The sequence below is a fragment of the Chiloscyllium punctatum genome, chromosome 29, assembly GCF_047496795.1.
Source record: "Chiloscyllium punctatum isolate Juve2018m chromosome 29, sChiPun1.3, whole genome shotgun sequence".
NCBI classification, from domain to species: Eukaryota; Metazoa; Chordata; class Chondrichthyes; order Orectolobiformes; family Hemiscylliidae; genus Chiloscyllium; species Chiloscyllium punctatum.
The window spans coordinates 36,896,757-36,922,824 of record NC_092767.1 but is presented as its reverse complement, the minus strand read 5'-3'; the positions used below and the strand labels follow the sequence as shown (position 1 = coordinate 36,922,824).

The 26,068-nt window shown below is 42.4% G+C and overlaps 1 long non-coding RNA gene across 1 annotated transcript in view; it reads left to right on the top strand.

Moving 5' to 3' along the window:
- The window catches only part of LOC140454339 (uncharacterized), a 78,054-nt gene extending 59,062 nt beyond the window's left edge, over positions 1 to 18,992 (top strand). The window contains exon 3 of the long non-coding RNA XR_011952676.1: positions 18,949 to 18,992. This is a non-coding gene — a long non-coding RNA (uncharacterized lncRNA). The remainder of the gene's footprint in view (positions 1 to 18,948) is intronic.
- The last annotated feature ends 7,076 nt before the right edge of the window (positions 18,993 to 26,068 follow it).

Genomic DNA, 26,068 nt, shown 5'->3' with positions numbered 1-26,068 from the left:
TCACCTAACCTGCGCATCTTTGGATTGGGGACAAAACCAGAGCACCCAGAGGGAACCCACGCAGACACAGGGAAGATGTGCAAACTCCACACAGACAGTCACCCGAGGCTGGAAGCAAACCCAGGTCCCTGGCAATGTGAGGCTGCAGCGCTAACCAGTTGTTGCTTTGGACTATGTTAACATCTTTAAAGGTGCAGCACCATACAGTGAAAACTGGCAGAGAATCATGTGAAAGCAATGTGCTATCCAACTCTAATCCATGCTGTACCTGATGGTTCACATTCTAATTCACCACATTTAATATCTTTGGCCCAAAAGCACACTCTTCTCTGCTGCAGCTTCTTGCTGAGTTTCTCCACTGACTGTAACCCTGTTACCATTTGACTGACAGTTCCACAAACTTTCATATTATCTGGCCACACTTCTTAAAGTCTTCATTCTTGCAGCAGTGCATGGACTGATCCCCTAAATTTCACTGAACCCATGCTTTTCTTTGACAACCATATTCTGCTTCTTGAATTCTTCCAGGAGAATTTCTTAGCATCCTGTTCAAGTCTAATTAGCTTTTTATCCTTGGTTCCTTTCTTGTTCCTAAACAGGTTGTTTCTCAAATTAATTGGTTTTGGACATGTTGATACTAATTGGCTTAGACTATTCGGGTCTTTTATTCATTTAATCCTTGGTCAGTTTCCATTCACAGATTAGACACCCTTGTCTCTGATCCCTGCCTTTTTGAAATTAGTATAGTTTTAGCAGTGAACCCTGATTAATATCAATTAGTTTTACAGTTTGACCATTACATCTGTTAATCCTTGCAGTAAGACACAGCAGAAGGTGGTCATGCCGTCCCTTAAGTCCATTTTGCCATTCAATGAAATCATGACCGTTTTGATATAATGCTTCCCTTAAAAATCGCTCAGTATTGAATGTCCTTATACAGCCAATACAGTCCTCTGTGATAAATAATTCCAGATTCATTACGGTCAGAGGAGAAATTCTACCTCATCTGTCTTAGATAGCTGAGAGATTATTCAGAGATTATGCCCTCTGCTCCTGCAAGAGGAACCAATCTTTCTGCATCGACCCTGACAAGTCCTCTGGGAATCTCGGATGTCTCAAGAAGGTTGTATCTCATGTGGAAATGCCCTGACCTGTACCAAACTGTTTCTCTCTTCAGATACGGTCTGATCACATGTGCTTTCCTGGCATTTTGTGTTTTTAATTTCAGATTTCCAGCATTGGCAACATTTTGCCTTTCTCTCGGGACATCAGGCTCAGCGGTTTGCACTGCTGCCTCACAGTGCCAGGGATCCAGGTTCAATTCCAGCCTTGGGTGACAGTCTGTGTGGAGTTTGTACTGTCTCCCAATGTTCTGCATGGGTTTCCGTCATGTGTTCCAGTGTCCTCCCACAGTCCAAAAATGTCCCGTTAGGTGGATTAAACATAGCAAATGTGTGATTACAGTGTAGGGTAGGGAGCGGGGTCTGAGGAGAAAGCTCTTGGGAGGGTCAGCACATACTCAATGGGCCAAATGGTCTTTCTCCACATTGTAGGGATTCTATGATCAGGAGTTTTTCCAGGTGGCATCCCCATCTTGCCCATTTTCAGCTGTTCCTTCAACAATCTTCCATTTATCATATAAAGTCACAGCGATGTTCATGAGCAATTTTACATCATTCAGCTCCATTCCCAATTCCTTCCAGAATAAGGCAGCTCACAAGGCTCCTACAGCACGACCTGTACAACATCGTGTGGCAGGTAGTACTTACTAATGAAGAAATCACCATTTCCAGCAAGAAAATATTCAACCGCCTGATTATTACAAATGTGGATTTGAGAATGTGGCAGAGACTAGATACTGAGTGACTGTCAAATTCTATTCACCATTTATAAATTAGAAGGTAGATGCAAGTGATGGAAGTTTCCTTCCACAAACAGACATCGATATCTGATCAATTGTTTACTCTGAAGCAAAAACTAAGATTTCTGTTAAGCAGAAGTACTGGGAGTTAGAGTACTTCTGTCTCTCAGTACTCCAGACACAGGAAGATCCGAAGACAAGAACCTACAGCTGCCTGGTTCTGAGATAAGAAGTGTTGTTTAGTAAATCTTAACTGGGAGTTTTATTGGAGTAGTATTATAGAAGGGAAGGTAGAATGTAGGTTAGAGAAAGAAATTGTAAATAGTAGTTAATTATTCTCTGTTATACTTTAAGTAATAAAGCCATTAATTTTATTTTAAATATTCCTTGGCCATTCGAATTTTTACAGATTACTGCACAGGATCAATCTTTTCTGTGTTGCTGGTTTTAAATTAAGCAGGAGGGTTTACCTCGTGTCGTAACAAGGGTTACCGTAGAAATCGCCCTAGTTCTAGTTCCATATGGCTGCTCTCTCATAGAGATAGAGAGAGAGAGAGAAAGAGAGAGTCAACTGGTGGTGAGCTTAACCTAAGGATCACTTCTCCTCTTTACATCTCACACCAGCCGTCCAGCCAACTGTGCTAACTGACTCCCTGTGGCAATGGTGGCTGGACAACTGGTTCATGATGTAGAGTGACACCGACAGCACAGGTTCAATCCCCATACACCAGCTGAGGTCATCATGAAGGTCCCATCTTCTCAACCTCACCCCTCCCCTGGGGCATGGTGACACTCAGGTTAAGCTCACAATCAGTCATGTCTCGCTAATGGGAGAACAGCCTGTAGTTCACTATGACTATGGGGACATGGAAGGAATATATATCCAAGACACGATACTAAGTGGCTTGGAAGGGAACATGTAGGTAGTGGTGTTCTCATGCATCTACTGCCTTTGTCTTTAGGAAGATATGGTCGTACATTTGGAAGATGCTGTCTAAGGAGCATTGGTGAATTTCTGGAGCACATCTAGTTGATGATACATAAGGCTGCTACAGAAGATTGGTGTTGGATTCACTGCATGTTTGTAGATATGGTGCCAATCAAACTGGCTACTTTTTCCTAAAAAAGCAAGAGCTGGAGAAATTCAGCAGGTCTGGTAGTATATGTTAAGAGAGAAAGAGAATTAATGTTTCTAGTCCTACATGACTCCTCCTCAGTCCTGTTCTGAAGAGGAGTTATATTGGAATCAAAAGGTTAATTCTGTATTTCTCTCCACCAATGCTGCCAGGCTTGTTGACTTTCTCCAGCACTTTCCGGTTTCATTTCAGGCTTCAAGTGTCTACAGCATTGTGTGTTTATCATGATGGTGTCCAATTTCTTGACTGTTATTGGAGATACATTTCATCCAGTCAAATGGGCTGTATTCAATCATATTCCTGATGTGTGCCTTGTAGATAGCAGAGAGGCATTTGGTGTCATGAACTGCATCACTCACGGCAGTATTTTTGATCTCTGACCTGCCCTTCTATCCACAGTGAGCAGGACTTATCTCATGAGTCCAGTTCATTTTCAGCTCAATGGTAATTCCGATACTGTTGATTGTTGGGGATTCAGCAACAGCAAAGACTTAAGTGTCCAGAAGCATTATTTAGGTGATCTCTTATTGAAGGTGGTAATTGCTTCCCATTTGTACAGCGTGAATGTTAATTGCCAATTGTCAGCCCAGGCTGGAATTTTCAGGGGTCTTGTGACAGAGTGACATGGAGTGCTTCAGTATCTGAGGGTGTAAGAATGCTTTGAACATTGTGCAAGTATCAGCGAACCCTCTGATTTATGGCATTCTGATTGAGAGAAGGTCAGTTATACAGTCACTAAAGATAGTTAGGGCTAGGACACAATCTTGAGGACCTCCTGCTGTGAGGTCTTGGAGCTTAGATGGCTGACCTCCATAAACCACACCAATTTCTGTGGGTCTGGAGTCACATATAGTCCAGACCAGGTAAAGACAGTAGTTATATTTCCTTAAAGGATATTAATGAACCAGGTGCATTTTCTTTGACAACTGACATTAGTTTCATGGTTGACATTAGAGTTATAATCCACATACTTATGAAATTGAAGTTTTGTCATGCTGGGATTTGACCCAATTCCATGATCGTAGCTCTGAAGTATCTGAATATGAGCTAATTCAATGGCTGGCTTCCTGGCTGAGTTGGAACCCAACTTGATTTTTTTTAGATTGGATTACTTACAGTGTGGAAACAGGCCCTTCGGCCCAACAAGTCCACACCGACCCGCTGAAACGCAACCCACCCAGACCCATTCCCCTACACTTACCCCTTGACCTTACACTATGGGCAATTTAGCATGGCCAATTCACCTAACCTGCACATTTTTGGACTGTGGGAGGAAACCGGAGCACCCAGAGGAAACCCACGCAGACACAGGGAGAATGTGCAAACTCCACACAGACAGTCACCTGAGGCGGGAATTGAACCTGAGTCTCTGGCGCTGTGAGGCAGCAGTGCTAACCACTGTTCCAATTACCCAATAAAGTTTTAAGATTTTTTTTACCGTTTAGTGATAAGTTAATTTGTTTCTATTTGATCCCAAAAAATGGAAATACAACAGACTAAGTGATAGTGGTCAACTCCATGAATTTGTCTTGACTATGACCAATTGTGAGAACATCCAGTTTGTATCAGGGCAAGATAGGTTTGTGTATTTGCTCAGTGGGAGTTATAATGGAACAATGGATGATTAGAGGGAATTATTTTACCATACAGAGGGAGGTATTGAGTAGAAAGGTAAAAGAATAATTTATATATGTGTGAGGTAAATGTGGTGTGTGTGTATATGTGCACACATGTGTACATGTCTTTCTGTGTTTCTGTGTGTAAAATACCTAAGAAATTCTTCTGCATGAATAAGAACTCTTTCTTCCCCTTAGTCTTAAAGTACTTTGGAATGTGCTTATCTGAAAAATTGGAATTTGAAACCCAGGGTCCTAAAAACACATGTTGCCCCCACCTCAGTAAGGATGGGAACAGCATTAGGAAGGAAACATGCAAAATGCAAAACAACAATCTCACTCTCAGTCTCTCTTCAGCAGATTTATATCTGATGAGAACAGTTATTGAAGACTGGGGAGCTTCAAAGTATACAAATCCTGAGGTCTGGAGGAGTTGTAACCAAGGAGACAAGGGAAGAAATTACAGGGACTCTGACTCAAATGTTTAATTCCTCTCCGGCCACAGGGGAAGTCTCATAGAACTGGAGGACAGCTGATGTGTTTTCACTTTTTGAGAAATGTGGTAGAGGTAGACCAGAAATAACAGAGCAGTGAGTGTCTATCAATGTTAGAGAAATTATTGGAGAAAATTCCAAAAGAAAGGATTAATCTCCAATTAAAGAAACAAGGTTTGATCATGGACAGTCAGCACGGCTTTGTCAGATGGAGGTCTGACAATCTGGTGGAGTTTTGGAGGAGGTGACCATGTCTGTGGATGTGGCTAGGACAATTGAAGTAGTTTACATGGGTTTTAGCAAAGTCTTTGACAAGGTCCCACATGGGAGATTGAGAATGAAGGTAAAAGCATATGGCAGCTGGAGTAACTTGGCAAGTTGGCTGGGAAATTGGCTCAGTCAGAGGAGGCAGCGAATATTGACAGAAGGCTGTTTGTGTAATTAGAGGTTCATGTACAGTATGTATCACAGAGATCAGTGCTGAATCCCTTATTGTTTGTCATATTCATAAATAATATAGACCGGTCAGATGGGCAGATCAGTGGCAGATGCAATTTAACTCTGACAAATGTGAGATGATGCACTTTAGTAGAAGTCACAACATAAGACAATGAGTGGTGGGACACCAGGAAGCTCAGAGAAACAGAAGGACCTTGAGGTGCTTGTTAACAGATCCCCAAAGACAGCAAGACAGGGTAATAGGATAGTTAAGGCATACAAGATACGTGTCTTTACCAGTCCAGGAATAGATAAAGTCACAGAGATTCTCAGCATGGCCCAAATTGCTTATGCCACCCAGTTTTCACAATTAAACTGGACCCATTTGCCTGGGTTTGGTCCATATCCCTCCATATCTACCCCATCCATGTACTTTTTAAAATGTTTCTTAGGGCGGCACAGTGGCTCGGTAGTTAGCACTGCTGCTGCCTCAGAGCGCCAGGGACCTGGTTTCAATTCCCGTCTCGGCCAACTGTCTGTGTGGAGTTTGCACATTCTCCCTGTGTCTGTGTGGGTTTCCTCCGGGTGCTCCGGTTTCCTCCCACAGTCTAAAGATGCGCAGGTTAGGTGAATTGGCCATGCTAAATTGTCCATAGTGTTAGGTGTAGGGGAATGGGTCTTGGTGGGCAACAAGTGTGGACTTTTTGGGCTGAAGGGCCTGTTTCCCCACTGTAGGAAACCGAATCTAATCAAATCACAAAATTGTACTTGCTTCTGCCAATACCTCTGGCAGCCTGTTACAAGCACTCACCACCCTCTGTTTGAACAAAGTGTCCCTCTGAATCCTTTTGTATCTCTCCACTCTCACCTTAACTTATGCCCTCTAATATTTGACTCTCCTATACTGGTGAAAATCTGTTGCCTATCTATCTTATATGTATCTCAGAAGATTTAATAGACCTCAATAAGGTTGCCTCTCTGTCTCGTACGTTGCCAGTAAAAAAAAAGTCCCAATCTATTTAACCCCGTCTTATAGCTCAAAACCTCCAGTCCAGTTAGCATCCTAGTAAGTGAAGGGCCAATACTGGGGTGTAGCTGAAAGGCAGGAGGTTTAGAGGGAACATGACATCCAGAGTATGGCAGGGCCTACAGTGCATTGCCCAGGAGGGTAACTGAGGAGGAAATCCTCAAAACCTTTAAAAAGTACTTGAATGAGCACTTGAAATGTCATAACATTCAAGACTGTGGACTAAGTGCTGGGGAGTGGGACTTGTGCAGCTTTTCATGTAAGTTTTGGAGGAACAACCTTTGTGGATCGATGGGTCACTTTTGTCCTGTATGGTGCTATCATTCTATAATTTTGAAGTTAAGGTTCTGATTTATTTTTGACTTTGTTTTGAGAAATTATTACCAAGTGTAAGTTTCAGTTATTGTTGTGGTCAGTATTAGTTTCAGCTTCGGTATTCAAGTGCTGAATCAGACAGACTTTCCCAAATGAGTCATGGAATTGAATTAACAAGGAAACTAGTGGTATAACAGTGTGCAGTAGAACAGCTGTCAAGGTACAACATGAGGTTTTGAATGATTGAATACCCTCAGTAAAATAAAAGTCATCACAGTAAAGAATATCAAAAGATATTCAGATGTTGATGGGATTATTAGTGTGTGAAACACTGCAAGCATTCTTAACATAGAACATAGAAGAATACAGTGCAGTACAGGCCCTTCGGCCCTCGATGTTGCGCCGATCAAAGCCCACCTAACCTACACTAACCCACGATCCTCCATATACCTATCCAATGCCCGCTTAAATATCCATAAAGAGGGAGAGTCCACTACTGCTACTGGCAGGGCATTCCATGAACTTACGACTCGCTGAGTGAAGAACCTACCCCTAACATCAGTCCTATATCTACCCCCCCCTTAATTTAAAGCTATGCCCCCTTGTAATAACTGACTCCATACGTGGAAAAAGGTTCTCACTGTCAACCCTATCTAACCTCCTAATCATCTTGTACACCTCTATCAAGTCACCCCTAAACCTTCTTTTCTCCAATGAAAACAGCCCCAAGTGCCTCAGCCTTTCCTCATAGGATCTTCCTACCATACCAGGCAACATCCTGGTAAACTTCCTCTGCACCCGTTCCAGTGCCTCCACATCCTTCCTATAGTATGGCGACCAAAACTGCACACAATATTCCAGATGCGGCCGCACCAGAGTCTTATACAACTGCAGCATGACCTCAGGACTCCGGAACTCAATTCCTCTACCAATAAAAGCCAGTATGCCATATGCCTTCGTCACAGCACTATTTACCTGGGTGGCAACTTTCAGAGATCTGTGTACATGGACACCAAGATCCCTCTGCTCTTCCACACTACCAAGTAGTCTACCATTAGCCCAGTAATCCATCTTTTTATTACTCTTACCAAAGTGAATCACCTCACACTTAGCTACATTGAACTCCATTTGCCACCTTTCTGCCCAGCTCTGCAGCTTCTCTATATCCTGCTGTAACCTGCCATATCCTTCCTCACTGTCTACAACTCCTCCGACTTTCGTATCATCCGCAAACTTGCTCACCCAACCTTCTAACCCATCCTCCAGGTCATTTATAAAAATGACAAACAGCAATGGTCCCAAAACAGATCCTGGCGGAACACCGCTAGTGACGGCACTCCAAGATGAACCTTTGCCATCAACTACTACCCTCTGTCTTCTTCCAGCCAGCCAATTCCTAATCCAAACCTCCAACTCACCCTCAATGCCATATCTCTGTATTTTCTGCAGTAGCCTACCATGGGGGACCTTATCAAACGCCTTACTAAAATCCATATATACCACATCTACCGCTTTCCCCTCATCTACCTCCTTCGTCACCTTCTCAAAGAATTCAATGAGGTTTGTGAGGCACGACCTGCCCTTCACAAAACCATGCTGACTATCCTTGATCACATCATTCTTATCCAGATGTGCATAAATCCTATCCCTTACAATTCTCTCTGAGACTTTGCCCACAACAGAAGTGAGACTCACTGGCCTATAGTTACTAGGATTATCCCTACTCCCCTTCTTGAACAAGGGAACCACGTTTGCTAGCCTCCAGTCCTCCGGCACTACTCCTGTAGACAAAGAGGACACAAAAATCAAGGCCAATGGCTCTGCAATCTCCTCCCTTGCTTCCGAGAGAATCCTAAGATAAATGCCATCAGGCCCAGGGGACTTATCTTGTTTGATGACAAGTTACAAGGAGCAGTTGTGACCAAATAAGATTAGATTCATCCAGTCTTTGGGGTATTCAAATGTAGACTTAAATTTCAATGACATTACATCATCAAACTAAACCTGTTGTCATAATCTCTTTGTTCAAAATGATATTAAAAAGGTGAATGTGTAATCATATTTTCCCAGGAGGGATACAACAAAATATAAAATGAATCACAAAATATAAAACGATGTCTCTGGATATGTCTCATCTCTAATTTTGAGACAATTCGAACAGATGCCAGCAGCAGGAAGGGAGAGGTTGTTTCACAAACAACAAAATGTATTTTCCAAACATAATGATCTCAAAAATATGCGACACCATCCTTGTCATTGTTGGTGTACCCGGTAAGTCTTGGAACAACTTAAGTTACATAAGTCTATATTTCCGATCTGCATTTCCTGATGATTTAATTTCCATTGAGCAAATCAAATCCCAATGCCAGATGAAAGTGCTCTCACTTACAGAGTTTAAAGTGAATTGTTTGTCGATTCGGAACTTTCTCAGTAACGTGTAGCAGTGTCTGTTTCTCTGTCCTGTGCAGAATGGGCTTACACTGAGGCTTCAGTGATGAAGTTTGGCTGAGCACCGGCCCCAGCTTGTCTAGAAAGCGTTTAGCAAGACCATTCTCTCTCCGTGGTCACTTCAAGCCTGCTCTCAGTCAGCTGGATTAGATTAGGTCCCCTGTGACATGGTGGCTCAGTGGTTAGCATTGCTGCCTCACAGCAACAGTGACCTGGGTTCAATTCCTGCCTCTGCTGATTATCTTCATGGAGTTTGCATGTTCTCCCTGTGTCTGTGTAGGTTTCCTCCCACAATCTGAACATGTGTAGGTCAGGTGAATTGCCCATGTTAAATTGCGTACAGTGTTAGGTCCATTAATTAGTGTCAGTGTGGACCTTTTGGGCCAAATGTTTCCACCCTGGAGAAAATCAAATCATGATAAGGGTGGATCAGCCTAGATGGCTTTGACCATCTTGAGTTTGGGTCAGTCAGTGGATGCCTGGAGTTATGATATTTGTGAGGACAGATCACTTGGAGGGTTATTGAACACAAGGTTCCAACTACAATGTATATTGTTGAAATTATGTGACTGCCATGTGAGGTGTGCCATTTGTAAAAGGATACACAGTGCTGTGGTGCAGGGCCCAGTAGGATAAGCGCTGAGGGCTGGAGTTTTTGGTGCCTCAGAGGATCAAATTGTCCAACAGGATGTTTTCTATCTTGCCTTTTTTTGCTTTATCCTTTGATGTTCCCCAAATGATAATGTGAAGGTCCTCCAATTTGTGTTAATTTGGGATTATTATTTAGACTTTAGCTGTCAGTTTAAATATGTAATTGCTATCATTATTATTCACATTATTGTTATAACATTATTATTATGACTATTTTGTCAGGACTGATGTTTTAGAGACTAAAACCCCTGGATATATTTTTAGACGGATTCACCTTGAGGCTCGAGTGTTACACCATGTACTGCAGTACTCCACCAACTTTGTGAAACCTCTGTCATTGTACCTGGCTCAGAACCGTGGAGATAATTTTTTGTAGATGAAAGACATTTTGGTTTGGGGTGACTGATGTGCAGTTTCGGATATTTGATATAGTTGTGCTGCTCAGAGGCTCCAATCAGGATCAAGAACATCCGGCCATATGGAGTAAAAGTCAGCCCTGCTACTGTGGCACCCAACTGACCTGATGTTCAGTATTGAGGGACTTGCTGCGTTAGATACTGTATCAGGATCACCAATTGAATCATAGTCCATCAACAGCACACTGCTGAATGGATATTAAAATAAACTATTGGAGATGATTCTTAGGGATAGGGTTTACAGGCATTTGGAAATGCAGGGCCTAATTAGGGACAGTCAGCATGGCATTATGCAAGGCAGGTCATGTCTTACGAACTTGATTGAATCTTTTGAGGAAGTGACAAAGGTAGTCGATGAGGGTAGAGCAGTGGATGTTGTCTGCATGGATTTCAGTAAAGGTGCCCGATATGGTCCCTCATGGTGGGCTCATCCTGAAGATTACACTACATGGGATCCATGGTGAAGTGGCAGGTTCGATTCCCATAGAAAGCAGAGGACAGTGAGGAAAGGTGTTTTTCTGGCTGGAGGTTCGTGACTCGTGATGTTCCTCAAGGTTCCAGAATGGGACCTCTGACCTTTGTTTATTTGCAGATGATAGAACCATCAATGAAGTTGTGGATAAGGTTGTCAAAGATACAGTGGAGATCAATTGCCAATAGGGGTGGAAAGGTGGCAGATGGAGTTTAATCTGGGCAAGTATGAGGCGCTGCACTTTAGGAGATTGAAAGTTAGGGAAAAGATATATAGTTAATGGCAGAACCCTGAACAGCATTGATGTACAGTGATCTTGGTGCTCAAGTCCATAGCTCCCTTCAAGTGACCTTGCAAGTAAATAGGGTAGCAAAGAAGATGTATGGTCAGCTTGCCTTTATTGGCTGATAAATTGAGTACAAGAGTCAAGATGTCATGTTTCAGCTTTATAAAGACTGTTCCTGTGCTTTACAGTTCGATGTTCTGTGTTCTCATGTGAATCATCTGTGAACCCTGATTTGCATGATGCTCTTTGTCTCATGGTGTGGGATATCATTGCACCAATTGTCACATAGGATGTCTGTCCAAACAGTAATTGTGGTTTACACCATTGAGAGATTTGCATAGACATATCAGTTCCTACAGTTATAAGGTGAGATGTTACATCAATGCTATTCAAGATCTTGCTGATCAATTTGAGCCAATCTGCCCTTAGAAATTTTATCATATTTTCCTCCCATTCTGAACGATTGGAAAGCTGAGGTGAGTGGGAATGACTGCTCACCTGTATTCACTTTGTGGGAAATCACTCATGTCTTAACTGCCCTGTGTAGGGTCAGTTCCCTGAATGGCCAGGGTTCCGTGCATTCAGCCCCTTCTGGTTGGATAAAAGTTTCCATGTTGATTGAATCTCTATATCAATATGAGGTGGTTTATTGGAGATCACACGTAGATGCTGAGTAATCTCAGACTGTTTAGTGGCTATCGAGGAATCGAATTTAAATTGGGAGTGGATGAGAGATAGTATAGAAGGTTCTTATTGATGCCAGCTAGCACTTGGAAGTTTATAAATGTTTGCAGTAACAGTAACACCAAGCTGAATGTTCCCACAGTACATTGTAAATGTCAAGGCTGCTTCATCAACACTGCTGCCTGGGGCATATCTGGAACAGTGTGTTTTACATCAGGGGAGTAATACAGTGGGTCAAACTCTCTCATGCAATAATGACACCATTCTTCAATTCCATAATGATTCACTTGAAGGAAAATAGAGTGTTCGATATATTGTGTCACCAGAGTCTTATCAGACCACAGGGCTCTCATTAGAGAGAAGAGGCTGCTGGTGGTTTAACTTGAGGGCCACCAGACCTCAGCTGAGGGAAGAGGTTGAGAAGGAGAGTCCTTCATGGTAACCTCAAGCCAGTGATGAGAATTGAGCCGATGCTGTTAGCATCATACTGCTCTGCAAACCAACAATCCAGCCAACTGAGCTCAACCCATTCCCATGGAATATTGGATGACAAGATATTAAACAAATTTCATTTGACAGCCAAGGGAACGATGTCAGATTCAGAGAACATGTGTTGCTGCCATAATGCCAGAGGTTAGTACAATACAGAAGACTGAATGTTCTAGGGTACAAGCATTCTGTGATGGGCTCTCTTCAAGTATTTATTTCTTCTCTTCAAGTTCAGTCTTTACCTCCCCAGAGGAGCCACCTCTCAGATGTGGGGTACTCTCTGAATGCTGATCCATTGGTTTGCATGACAAATACATTTAACCCTCCTCTTACTGGCCACTGAACTGAGCAGAACAAATTCCTAATGTGTGATATCAATGTACACATTTAACATTTTCAAACTTACTCTGTGGTGTAATTCGTCAACGGAGAACAACAAAAAAAAAGGTTTTATTGCCCACAGGCGCTCTTCATTGCCACTGATTTACTGGACTGATGTGTGATACTGAGTCAAGTCTCCAGAAATCACTCTGAATGAAGGCATTAATGATCATGGAACTGAACTGTATTGGGATCATGAACATCAGGCTGGACCCTCTGATTGCAATGGTGTCTTGTTGTTGGGAGAATCCATCACTGTAGAGCTGAATTGCAGAGCTGATTTCCAGAAATGTGGTGACAGTGATTACCTTTGACATCAAGACCACACTCAGTCAAGTGTGGCATCAGGAGCCCAGGCAAAACTGGAATGAATGGGGTATCGGGAAGCAAACTCCGATGGATGGAGTCAAAACTGGCACAGAGTAGTTCTTAGAGGTCAGTCTTCTCATCTCCTGGTCATTTCTGCAGCAGTTCCTCAGAGTAGTGCTCTAGGCCCAACCATCTTCGGCTGCTTCATCAATGACGTGCCCTCCGTCAGAAAGTCAGAAGTGGGGATGTTTGCCGATAATTGTACAATGTTCAGCACCATTCGCAACTCATCTGATACTGAAGAAATCAATGTTTGAAGGGAGCAAGATCTCAACAATATCATGGAATTGTAGAATCCCTACTCTGCAGACAGAGGCCATTCAGCCCATTGGGTCAGCACCAACTCTCCGCAGACCATCCCACACCACCACCCTACTGGCATAATTTTGCATTTACCTACCAAACCTGCACAGCTTTGGACTGTGAGATGAAACCATTGAAACCAAAACCACACTTACAGGTAAACTCCATGCAGACGGTCCTTCAAGGCTAGAACCTAAACTTGGGCGCCTGGTGCCGTGAGGCAGCATTGATTACCACTGTGCTGCCAGATATGCTGGGTATCTGGGCTTGGGCTGAAAAATGGCAGATAAGATTCATGCCATACAAATGCAAGGCAATGACTATCTGTGATAAGAGATGACCTTCCCTCCACACCTTGACATTCAATGGTGTTAACATCAGTGAATCCCCCATTATCAGTACTGGCCAGAAATTCAACTGGCCTCACCCCATCAATACAGTGGCTGGGACAGCAGTTCAGAGGCTCAGAATACTGTAGCAAACAAATCACCTCCTGACTCCCCAAAACCTGTCCACCACCTGCAAGGCACAAGTTAGGGGGGTGATGGAATACTCCCTAATTGCTTGGATGAGTGAAACTTCAACAAAACTGATGGATCTTGACACCATCCTAAACAAAGCTGTGTATTTGATTAGCACGACATCCACAAACAGCCACTATCTTCACCACTGACAGCAGTGTGTTCAGTCTACAGGAGACGTGCAGAAATTCACTAAAGTTCCTTAAACAGCACTGTCCAAAACTATGATTAGTACCATCTAGAAGATGAAGGACAGTGGATTCTTGGGAACACCACCACCTGAAAGTTCCTCTCCAAGCCAATCTCCATCTTGACTTGGAAATATATCACCATGCCTTCAATGTCAGACTGGGTCAAAATCCTGGAATCCATTCCCTTATGGCATTGTAGGGCAACCTACAGCACATGGACTGCAGCAGTTCAAGAACGCAGCTCACATCACCTTTCAAGGGCAACTGAGGTTGACTAATAAATGCTGGCCAGCCAACGATTCTGTGTGTCAGGAAACAAAAAGAATTGGTCATGAGGAATTTGTGACCCAGTGTTCGCGCTTCCTGTGGGTATCTGTAAAAGCAGCATTGTAGTCAATGTGGACTATGAATAGGAAAATGCCCTCAATCACTAATATCTTTCATTATAGAACTGTTTTGCATGTGAGTCAATGGCCTGAAGGGAACATCTAATTCCAGTGACATTGTGATTCAGTTAGCATCTTTCAATTAGAATTTCACTGAGTGTGGGTTCTTAGCTAAAGGGGAACAACTTACCCCAGTGTTCAGGTGTCACTGGGAGCATCTCTCAAAGCAAAATTATACTGAGTGTGGGTAACTAACTGGAGGGGAACAACTTAACCAGTGGCCTTGCGTAAGTAGGAGTATCTCTGACATGCCTTTCCCATTACGAAGTGTTCAAATGCTGAATGAATATTCGAACAAAACAAACTCTAGTTGTCATCACCCTTATTCATGGAAATTCCATCTTCATATCTTTTTAAAGTTTCATACCCCAACTTTAGCTGTACTCATCTTTCAAGAAACAGAGGCATACTTCTTTTTGGATGTGGTACTGTAGGGAGTATTCCATTGCATTCCTGACTTGTGCCTTCTCGCTGGTGGACAGACTTTGAGGAGTCAAAAGTGAAGATGTAGTGCATTTGGATTTCAAAGTTTTTTTTAAGTGCTGCATGGAAGGTTAATGCTCAAGACAGGAGCTCACAGTGTTGAGTGTAATGTATTAGCATGGATTGAGACTGGATTAACACACAGAAGATGGAGAGTTGGGGTTAATAGACATTTTGTTGGAGAGATGTAATTTGTGAAGTGCCATCAGAACCATCAAGTCACAGCATCTCAATTCCTTGCTATCTACATTCATGACTTGAAGAAGGAAACAGAGAAAAATGTGTTCAAATTTGCTGATGATATATAAATAGCTGTGGTTGGGGGTGGGGCGGGGGTACATTCTGGTAAGAACATAAGGAATCTGCAAGGGGGTGTAGATACATGGAGTGAATGGGCAAAAACTTGGAAGCTGAAGCTTTAATGCTGGAAAGTGTAAGGTCAAACACTTTGCTAGGAAGAATCAAAAAAGCAAACAATTATAAATGGAGGCAGATTTCAAAAAGGTCAGCAAAGTGTGATTTGTGTGCAAAACAAAAGGTGAGCAGTTCAAAAGATTCACTGGACTGATTCCTGGGGTGAAGGGTTGACTTAGGAAAAATGATAACTAGATTAGGTCTTTCCTCATTAGCATTTTGATCTTACTGAAATATACATAATTCTGAGGGGGTTTGACAGGGTCGATGTTGAGATGATGTTTCCACTTCTGTAGGAGTCTTGAACGAGGGAACATAGTTGCAGAAGAAGGAGACCCTTACAGTCAGTTCCGCGATAATGTGGTAATTCCATTCTTGTGCAATCCCGTGTTATAAGAAAATGGAGTAATAAGAGCACCATTTGAACTAATGGGGCTGGAATAGTATTATAACTAAGACACACCTTAACATTCTGCACTTTAGAAACAGTGTCTTCAATTTGTCAATTGCATTGTAGTGATTTTGTGTTAACGAAACACATTGTGACAGAACAACCTGTACATGAAATATTGAAAAGTATGACTGATTAATTTTACCTTCAACATAACGAGTTATTTCTGCCTGCCCTTGGTATACATGTCACTAAGACAATTCCCACTTACAGTATTGGGAGTAATTCTATCCCTTTCATGTGATAATGACAAACATTCTGACTTTTCCTGGGCATTCAAACTGTGTCACACATTGACCTGTTATTTCCCCTCAGCCTTTGACCTTCTATATTCTAGTGTGACAAACTCAGGATCGTTTGACTTGGATTTACAGAGGTATTGATTGTATTTATCTCAATCAAATGCTTCTCTTTTTACAGTTAAATTTTAATTACTGACAACAAATGCTCAGCTCTTATTGTCAACACATATTCAAAATAAGGACTCCTTGAAAAACTGAACTCACCAAGATTTCAACTCTCTTGCATTTCATCCTGACCACAGATGAAGATAGTTACAGTCGATGGCGGTCAATCATCTCAGCCGTCACACATCTCTGTAGGAGTTCTTCACACTTGTACCTTGGCCTTAAAATCTGCAGCTGCCTCATCAATGCCTTTCCCTCCATTGCCATTTCCAAAGGAGAGAGGTTTGTTCATGGTTGCACAACATTCAGCACCATTTACATCTCCTTAGATAATGAAAAGATCTGTGTCATGATACAGTGAGATAACATCTCGCTTGGTCTGGTAATTGACAAGTAACATTCGTATCCCACAAGCACAAGGGAATAGCCATCCCCAAGAAGTCAGAATCTACCAATATGCCATTGGCTTACAGTGACATTACTGTCACTGAATGCATGGCTAACAACAACCTGGCCCAACCATTGACAAAAAAATGATCTGGTCCAGCCATGCAAGTGCTGTGGACACAGGAGTATGTCAGATATTGATTACAGCAGGAATAAGCTCCCTGTCTGTCTCTCCAATCCATGTCTACCATCCAGAAAGTATAGCTTGGGTGGGATGGATTGCTTTCCATGTGTCTCACTGAAAGCATCTCCAACAACATTTACAAAGCACCACATTGTGCAGTACAAACAGCTGATTGATCACCATGCCAATTACCACATTCCGTACTCACTCTCTTCACTAATGGCATGAAAGACCCACAATGAATACCACCCACAGATGCAAAACATTGCACCCCAAGTGTTTTTTGACAGCACCTCGCAGAACCATGACCTCTAATAGCTAGAAGAGCAAGAGCAGGAGTTGCATAGAAACACCATCACATGCTACTTCCCTTTCAGGATAGATTTCATTCTGACTTGGAAATGCATCATTGTTCCATTACTACTGCTGTCTAAAAATTATGGAACTCTGCTCCAAAATATACAGGGTTTTCCTATCCACCAGATAATGCAGGTGTTCAAAAATGCTGCTCTCCAGTACTATCTCAAAGGCAATTAGAATTGGGCAAGAATTATTGGTCCAGGCACCAAAACTCACATTTTGTGAGTACATTTAAAATTAACCAATATTCCCAGATCTGAAAGAAGATAGCTCTGAACCTGAGCTGTGATTATTGTCCAAAAGAATGTCCCACATGGGAGACAGCAGGAGAAATAACCAAGGGGAAAGTAGGGAAGCTTGGTGCTGATATCTTCCTGGATTCAGGATGTCAGCTATTCCAGTGGATGGTCCATGTCAAAGCTTATTTTGTCTTGTCCAACGAATTTCCCAATTACTACTGGTCTATAAACCAGAAGACAGATCCTTTTCCCTGTGGTCTATGGGTTTATGCGTTGGTGTTCCTTACTTTAGAAAATTACACTGAATCAAATTCAGGATCTCTTATCTTTAAAACTGGGTCAATTTTGGGAGTTGCACGCTCGTGAAAATGAACATCACATAAGGATATCCTATCATAAGAAGTGGTCTAAAAAAGGGAGCAATCATCTTAGAGTCACCAGATTGTTGTGAGTCTAGTATAGTATTAGTATATATGAGCCCATCATCTCCCCTAACCTTTAATATTGACCTGAATTCAGAGAGAGTCTCTGAAGCCAGGCAATGGAACAATGTTTGGGTCTCCCACAACAAGCTTTAGTACAATTCTCGTGTTTCCAAGGTGTGTGTTGGGTAACCTATGGACATTCTTAGCCCCAGCATGTGCTCTGAATCTGGGAGGAGGATCTCTGTTCACAAGGAGAGGAGCTTGTGTGAGAGAGCCTGGACATCAGGCAGGAAGCTTTGCTTCATCCCAGATAAAAAGTGTGAATTCTAAACTAGAAAGTTGCAATGACCAATGCTGCATGGATTTGGGTGGGAGCAGTGGAGTACAGTCTAAGACAGGTCAGGGACTCCATGCCAAATATTGAAATTCTTATGATTGTGGTAGGCACCTAACCTGGGGTATGGTGCTTGGATTCACTGCTGAATACTTCCATGGATAAAATTGTTGGTATGTTCAATCCTGTACACGTGGGATGGACTCAAAATTTTATCATTTTTTAAAATTTCATATTGTGGAGCGCATCCACTCCCAGTCCCATATTATAGTTCATACAGTGTGGACCTAAAATTATCGACACAATCTGAGCTGTGGAAACTCCAAAACTGATTGCAAGAATTTTCCAATCAATGTTTGTGCTCAATGTACAACATCGTTGATTTACTCATGCAGGGTGCCTTTGTGTAAATGTTGCGGTCCTATAGGAAAATCCAACCAGTCAGAGTAACCTATAAAGCAGCTCAAACCAAACACTGCCAACCCAAACTAAACATTGAATATGTGACCATGTTGCTATGAATAAACTGTCGCTCATGTTCTTACCTCTGTCTTTTAAAAGTGCAAATGATTCATTTAGAGAGAGTTTGCTATTGAGGTTCATATTGTCGAGACTTCATGTGGTTTGGAACAACAATGTCCTTCTTGCCATTACTTACAATCTGGGCTCAGGCACAGAGAGTAACTTCAAGTCTCTGTCTCCTTTCTCTCTCTCTTTCAGTGAGTCTAGTGGTGATTGCACTCTTGGCTCGGGGCAAGTGTGGTCTTTCTACATGCACCATTCACTATCTGGTGGCCATGGCAACATCTGATCTACTGTTCATCGTTTTTGATATCGTACTTGATAGATTTGTGTCTTATTATTATCCACGCTGTTTCCTGAACATCACTCCTGTTTGCAGAGTTATCTATGTCCTGACCTGCTCAGCCATTGATGTTCTGTCTGGTTCACTGCTGCTTTTTCTTTTGATCGATTTGTTGCCATCTGTTTTCACCATTTGAAAACTAAGTATTGCACAGAGAAAACTGCAATGAGCGTTCTAGCAACAATTTCTTTTCCCTGAAAGAACATTCCTAACTACTTCTGATTTAAACCTGAAAGGATCATCAACAACGCTCCATGGTACTGTTTTACCACACGCAGTTATTATAATGGCCGTCGGTGGGCAAGTTTCAAATATTTTGAACAATTTTTAACACCAATATTCCCATTCACTTTTATTCTATTTATCAATGTCCTGACTGTCAGACACATCTTCGAGGCAATTAAGGTGCGTGTGGAACTGAAAGGTCAGAGAAAAATAGAGAATGACCCAGAGCTGGAGAGCAGAAAGAAATCTGCCATTTTACTCTTTGCCATATGTGCAAGCTTCATCCTTCTCTGGTTGGGGTACATTTTATATATGTTTAGTGCTGCTAATTCTTTGAATTACACTGCTTTTCGGACATTTGAAAGAATCGCATTCATGCTTCGGAACCTGAGTTGCTGCACAAATGCTTTTATTTATGTGGTGACACAGAGAGCATTCAGAGACCAGTTAATGTATGCAGTGAAATATCCAGTTATAAAAATAATTCAATTGAGGAACAAATCCAAGGAACTGAGAGCCAACATTAGATGCAGCAGATAATGGAACGAGGAGTCCACATGAGGAATGGAATGAAAGGAGAAAGAGGTGGAGCAACATGATAATACTACTTCATTCCCTTGCAATTTACCGGTCAGCAGAACAGGTCCACAGTGGACACAATTCCCTCGCCCTACATTTGTCCCTGGAACATCGAGATAATAAGGATACCTACATCAGGCTCCTACTAATCAACTGCAGCTCCGCCTTCAACATTATAATCCCAATTGAACTAATCTCAAAACTCCGAGACCTAGGGCATGGCTCCAAATTCTGCAACTGTATCCTCAGTTTCCTGACGCACAGACCGCAATCAGTGAAGGTAGCTAACTGCACCTCTTCTACAATAATTCTCAACACTGCGGCCCCGTAAGGATGCATCCTCAGCCCCCAAACACTCCCTATACACATGACTGATTGGCCACATTTCATATGAACATCTCCAAGTTTGCTGATGACATCATGGTTTTAGGCTGCATATCAAATAATGATGAGACAGAATACAGGAAGTCGACAGCGTGCTTGGTTTCATAGTGCAATGATAACAATTTTTGTCTCAATGTCTGCAAAACAGAAGAACTGATCATTGACTTCAGGAAGCAAGATGGATCTACATCAATGGAGGGGGACGAAAGCATCAGGTTCCAATGAATAATGGTAATCAACAATGTGTTCTGGATCATAGTCAATAATTTGTTAACAATGTATACTTTTTGTGCCCTGAATAATACTAAATATAGTTTTCAAGAAAATTGTTATGCTGTTGCATGTATTGCTATTCAAATTTTACCTGACCATTGCTGGACACATTGGTCAGTTGAAAAGTATGCTGTCCTGCTCAAGCCTGTTACAATAAGCATTAAAGGAAACTCTCACCTTTCACTGTCCTCACCATTCCAAATTGTTTGTGAACACTCAGTCCAATCGATTGGTCACTTCCAACATTTATAAATAACTTTTATGATTATAAAACCTCAAAGTAACGACTTTTTGATTCTCAATTCTTGACAAAACTGGAGAAATTTTGACATAACGTGATCTGATAATAATTGCGAGATATAGCTGGGTTTGATCATTGTGAATCTGTGCAGGACTTCTACTTTTGTGATTCAAGACATTGTACAATCAAAGCTGCAATTCAGTAAGTGGTACTGAGAGTGTATCAGAACACATTCCAGATAATTTGTTCAAAGATAGTGAAAAAAGTTCCATGCTCATTAATGAGGAGTTTTTACACTATTGGAGGATCACTACAAAGGAAATGTTGCATTGCCTCTGTCATTTAAATGAAGTGTTCCATCTCTTCTCTCAGACCATAAGACCATAAGACCATTAGACATAGGATGGAAGTAAGGCCATTCGGCCCATCGAGTCCACTCCGCCATTCAATCATGGCTGATGCGCATTTCAGCTCCACTTACCAGCGTTCTCCCCATAGCCCTTAATTCCTCGAGACAACAAGAATCTATCAATCTCGGCCTTGAAGACATTTCGCGTCCCGGCTTCCACTGCACTCCGTGGCAATGAATTCCATAGGCCCACCACTCTCTGGCTGAAGAAATGTCTCCGCATTTCTGTTCTGAAATGACCCCCTCTAATTCTAAGGCTGTGTCCACGGGTCCTAGTCTCCTCGTCTAACGGAAACAATTTCCTAGCATCCACCTTTTCCAAGCCATGTATTATTTTGTACGTCTCTATTAAGTCTCCCCTTAATCTTCTAAACTCCGACGAATACAATCCCAGTATCCTCAGCCGTTCCTCATATGCTAGACCTGTCATTCCAGGGATCATCCGTGTGAATCTCCGCTGGACACGTTCCAGTGCCAGTATGTCCTTCCTGAGGTGTGGGGACCAAAACTGGACACAGTACTCCAAATGGGGCCTAACCAGAGCTTTATAAAGTCTTAGTAGTACATCTCTGCTTTTATATTCCAACCCTCTTGAGATAAGAGACAACATTGCATTCGCTTTCTTAATCACAGACTCAACCTGCATGTTTACCTTTAGAGAATCCTCGACTAGCACTCCCAGATCCCTTTGTGCTTTGGCTTAATTAATTTTCTCACCATTTAGAAAGTAGTCCATGCTTTTATTCTTTTTGCCAAAGTGCAAGACCTCGCACTTGCTCACGTTAAATTCCATCAGCCATTTCCTGGACCACTCTTCCCAACCTGTCTAGATCCTTCTGTAGCCTCCCCACTTCCTCAGTACTACCTGCCTGTCCACCTAACTTCGTATCATCGGCAAACTTCGCTAGAATGCCCCCAGTTCCCTCATCCAAATCATTAATATATAATGCGAACAGCTGTGGCCCCAGCACCGAACCCTGCGGGACACCGCTCGTCACCGGCTGCCATTCTGGAAAAGAACCTTTTATCCCAACTCTCTGCCTTCTGTTAGACAGTCAATCCTCAATCCATCCCAGCAGCTCACCTCGAACACCATGGGCCCTCACCTTGCTCAGCAGCCTCCCGTGTGGCACCTTATCAAAGGCCTTTTGAAAGTCTAGATAGACCACATCCACTGGGTTTCCCTGGTCTAACCTACTTGTTACCTCTTCAAAAAATTCCAACAGGTTTGTCAGGCATGACCTCCCTTTACTAAATCCATGTTGACTTGTTCTAATCAGACTCTGCTCTTCCAAGAATTTAGAAACCTCATCCTTAATGATGGATTCTAGAATTTTACCAACAACCGAGGTGAAGCTGATTGGCCTATAATTTTCCATCTTTTGCCTTGATCCTTTCTTGAACAAGGGGGTTAAAACAGCCATCTTCCAATCATCCGGGACCTTTCCTGACCATTCTTACTATTGCAAAAGATACCAGAAATGTTGTGGTTCTGTTCGCTGAGCTGGGAATTTGTGTTGCGAACAGAACCACAACAAGCACCCGAGTTACAAACCTTCTCCCAAACATTGAAGATACCAGAAATAGCCCATGTGTCTTCTGGCCAATAATTCTTCCTCACAACAGAGCACTCAAGAAACAAAAGATGATCTGGTTCCAATGATATTACTGTTTGTGAAAGCTTAGTGTGTGTAAAGTAGCTGCTGTTTCCCTACCTTACAACAGTGACTGCCACTTCAGCTGGCTTAATAAACTTTATCTTTGTAAACTGAGAAAATCCTTCTTTCTGAAGGAATGTGGACTGAAGGATGGACAGAAACCATGGGATGACTAAGGAGGAATTTCTGGGACGTTTTGATCAAATAACATTAACGGAATGCAGTATAGTTTAAATTCAAACTAGTGCAATATAGTCTATTGACGGGTTCCTCAGTGTCTGTGGAATTTGCCCTTTTCAGTGACAGTGGTCTTTTTATTTTTGGAAGGTTACATCCACGATGCTTTGGTTTGGAGCCTGAAGCAGCAAAAATCTCAGAGCCAAATTAAAACTGAGACTAAAAGTTCATATCCAGAGTTAAGCCTGAACCCTGTTAGGATGGATCCAGAAGCAAGCAGTGGGAGAAAAAGAGAGAAAGACAGACAGAAAGACGGAGAGAGAGGATTTGGTCTGTTACCCAAAACACCAAGCAGATTAGGACTGGTGATAGACTCGAGGAGACAGGGAGAAATCACAATGTGGGGACCTATTATAGATCAGGGCAGCACAGTGGGGAAGTGGTTAGCACTACTGTTTCATGGCGCTAGGAACTTGAATTTGATTCCACCCTCGGGTAACTGTCCGACTGGAGTTTATACATTCTCTCCATGCCTCCAAGCGCTCTATTTCCTCCCACAAAGATGTGCAGGCTAGATAGATTGACCATGAGAACAATATGGTGATGGAGTGGGTCTGCTTGGGATGCTCTTCGGAGGATGCATGTGGACTTGATGGTCTGAATGGCCTGCTTCACACTTAATTAAAGATTAAATATGAAATGGAGTTTGGGTCTGGGAGAAGATTCGGAACACACAGGAATTTGTGCATCGATGTTCTGGGTTCAGAGCATCAAAGCTGAATCAGTTGAAGCTCGAGACGATCCACCTCATGAGGCAAATCCATGAACTTGGATGGTGAATCAGAACATAAATTTTGGGAAAGAGGAAGACACAGGTGAGCTTCAATGTTTCTTATTTTACAGAAGAAGGTAAAATCATTCCATGGTTTATCCTGGGTCTGACTGGATGGCAATCAGAGCAGGATACATCAAGTGCACGGTGTAAGCATTTGACTGATGAAAATGAATGAAGTCGTCAAATGTCAGTCTTTATGGTGACCACTGAAATGTCAGGGCCTCACAGAATGTCACAGGAATGGCATTGGGCTGGGTGTTCATTCCAGCAGAGAGTGAACATCATGAAATTAAAAATAAAAGCGTCTGAATCAATCCCACAAACACACATTCTCGTTCATCCTGGATATTACCACATTCAACAATTCGTGGTAACAAATCTACACTGAATAAGGGGGGGGAGGAGTTTTCCTGAAACTGGAAAGACATCATTCTCCATGAAAATGCTGGTGTAATCTCCCTTTCATGACTGTGAACTGTGTCTGCAGGAAGAAGATAAAAATCACAACACCAGGTTCTCGTCCAACAGATTGATTTGGAAGCACCAGCTTTCGAAATGCTGCCCCTTTATCACAACCACCTGATGAAGGAGCAGTGCTTCCAAATAAACCTGTTGGATATAAACTGGTGTTGTGTGGTTTTTAATTTTGTCCACTCCAGTCCAACACGGGCACCTCCAAGTCATGTAGGCAGGATGAGTTTCAAGAGAGCATGCGGATTTTCAAATCCACGGTCAACTCCATCCAAGTAAATCACAAATCTCAAGATTGAGAGGAAAAATATTTTTTAAAAGCTCATGAGGAATATTGAGTACTATGGCCCAATGCTGAGAATGGTTAGCATCGCCACAAGTTCTTGAGATTGGCACTCTTGGTAATGTTGGTGGAATTGAGGGCAATGATGATGTGAAGCAGGGCATTATCTCTCCACAATACCCTCCCCTCTAATCTTCACCATCAGATTCCTCTCCCGCCCTAATCTCTCACAGGGAGCTCCACTTCAACCAATCCCTCTCCAACTCAATTTCTGACCCGTCTTCCTCCAAGTGACATGCATTGTCTCTGGGTTCTCCTCAAATTCTTGGCAGACCAGTTCTCTACTAAACAATTTTTACCACCCTTTTCAAAAGAACGAACATAGGTATTGGCCTAGGTCCGAGGAAAAGAGTGACATTTGAGACAGTTTCTGTCCCTCATTAAGAATCAGTTCTGTGTATCTCACCGGTTTCAATGAGCCCCAATCTTTCTCAGAATAAATCTCTAGAGCATTATTCCCCAATAGGGTTTTTACAAATACATTCAGGACAAAAAGGTTACTAGGGAGTGAATAGGGCCCCTGAAATAACTGCAAGGCAGCCTTTGTGTGGAACCACAGGAAATGGGGGAGATACTAAATTAATATTTTGCATCAGTATGTACTGTGGAAAAGGATATGGAAGATATAGACTATTGGGAAATAGATGATGACATCTTGCAAAAGGTCCAGATTACAGAGGAGGAAGTGCTGGATGTCTTGAAATGGTTAAAGGTGGATAAATCCCCAGGACCTGATCAGGTGTACCCGAGAACATTGTGGGAAGCTTGAGAAGTAATTGCTGGGCTCTTCCTGAGATCTTTGTATCATCAATAGTCACAGGTGAGGTGCTGGAAAGAAGGGCAGTAAAGACAAGCCAGGGAACTTTGACCAGTGGACCTGACCTCAGTGGTGGGCAAGTTGTTGGAGGGAATCTTGAAGGACAGGACGTACATGTATTTGGAAAGGCAAGGACTGATTAGGGATAGTCAACGCGGCTTTGTGCATGGGAAATCATGTCTCACAAACTTGATTGAGATTTTTGAAGTAGTAACAAAGAAGATTGATGAGGTCAGAGCAGTAGATGTGATCCATATGGACTTCAGTAAGGCGTTTGACAAGGTTCCCCATGGGAGACTGATTAGCAAGGTTAGATCTCATGGAATAAAGGGAGAACTAGCCATTTGGATACAGAACTGGCTCAAAGGTAGAAGACAGAGGGCGATGGTGGAGAGTTGTTTTTGAGACTGGAGGCCTGCGACCAGTGGAGTGCCAGAAGGATCAGTGCTGGGCCCTCTACTACTTGTCATTTACATAAATGATTTGGATGCGAGCATAAAAGGTACAGTTAGTACGTTTGCAGATGACACCAAAATTGGAGGTGTAGTGGACAGCGAAGAGGG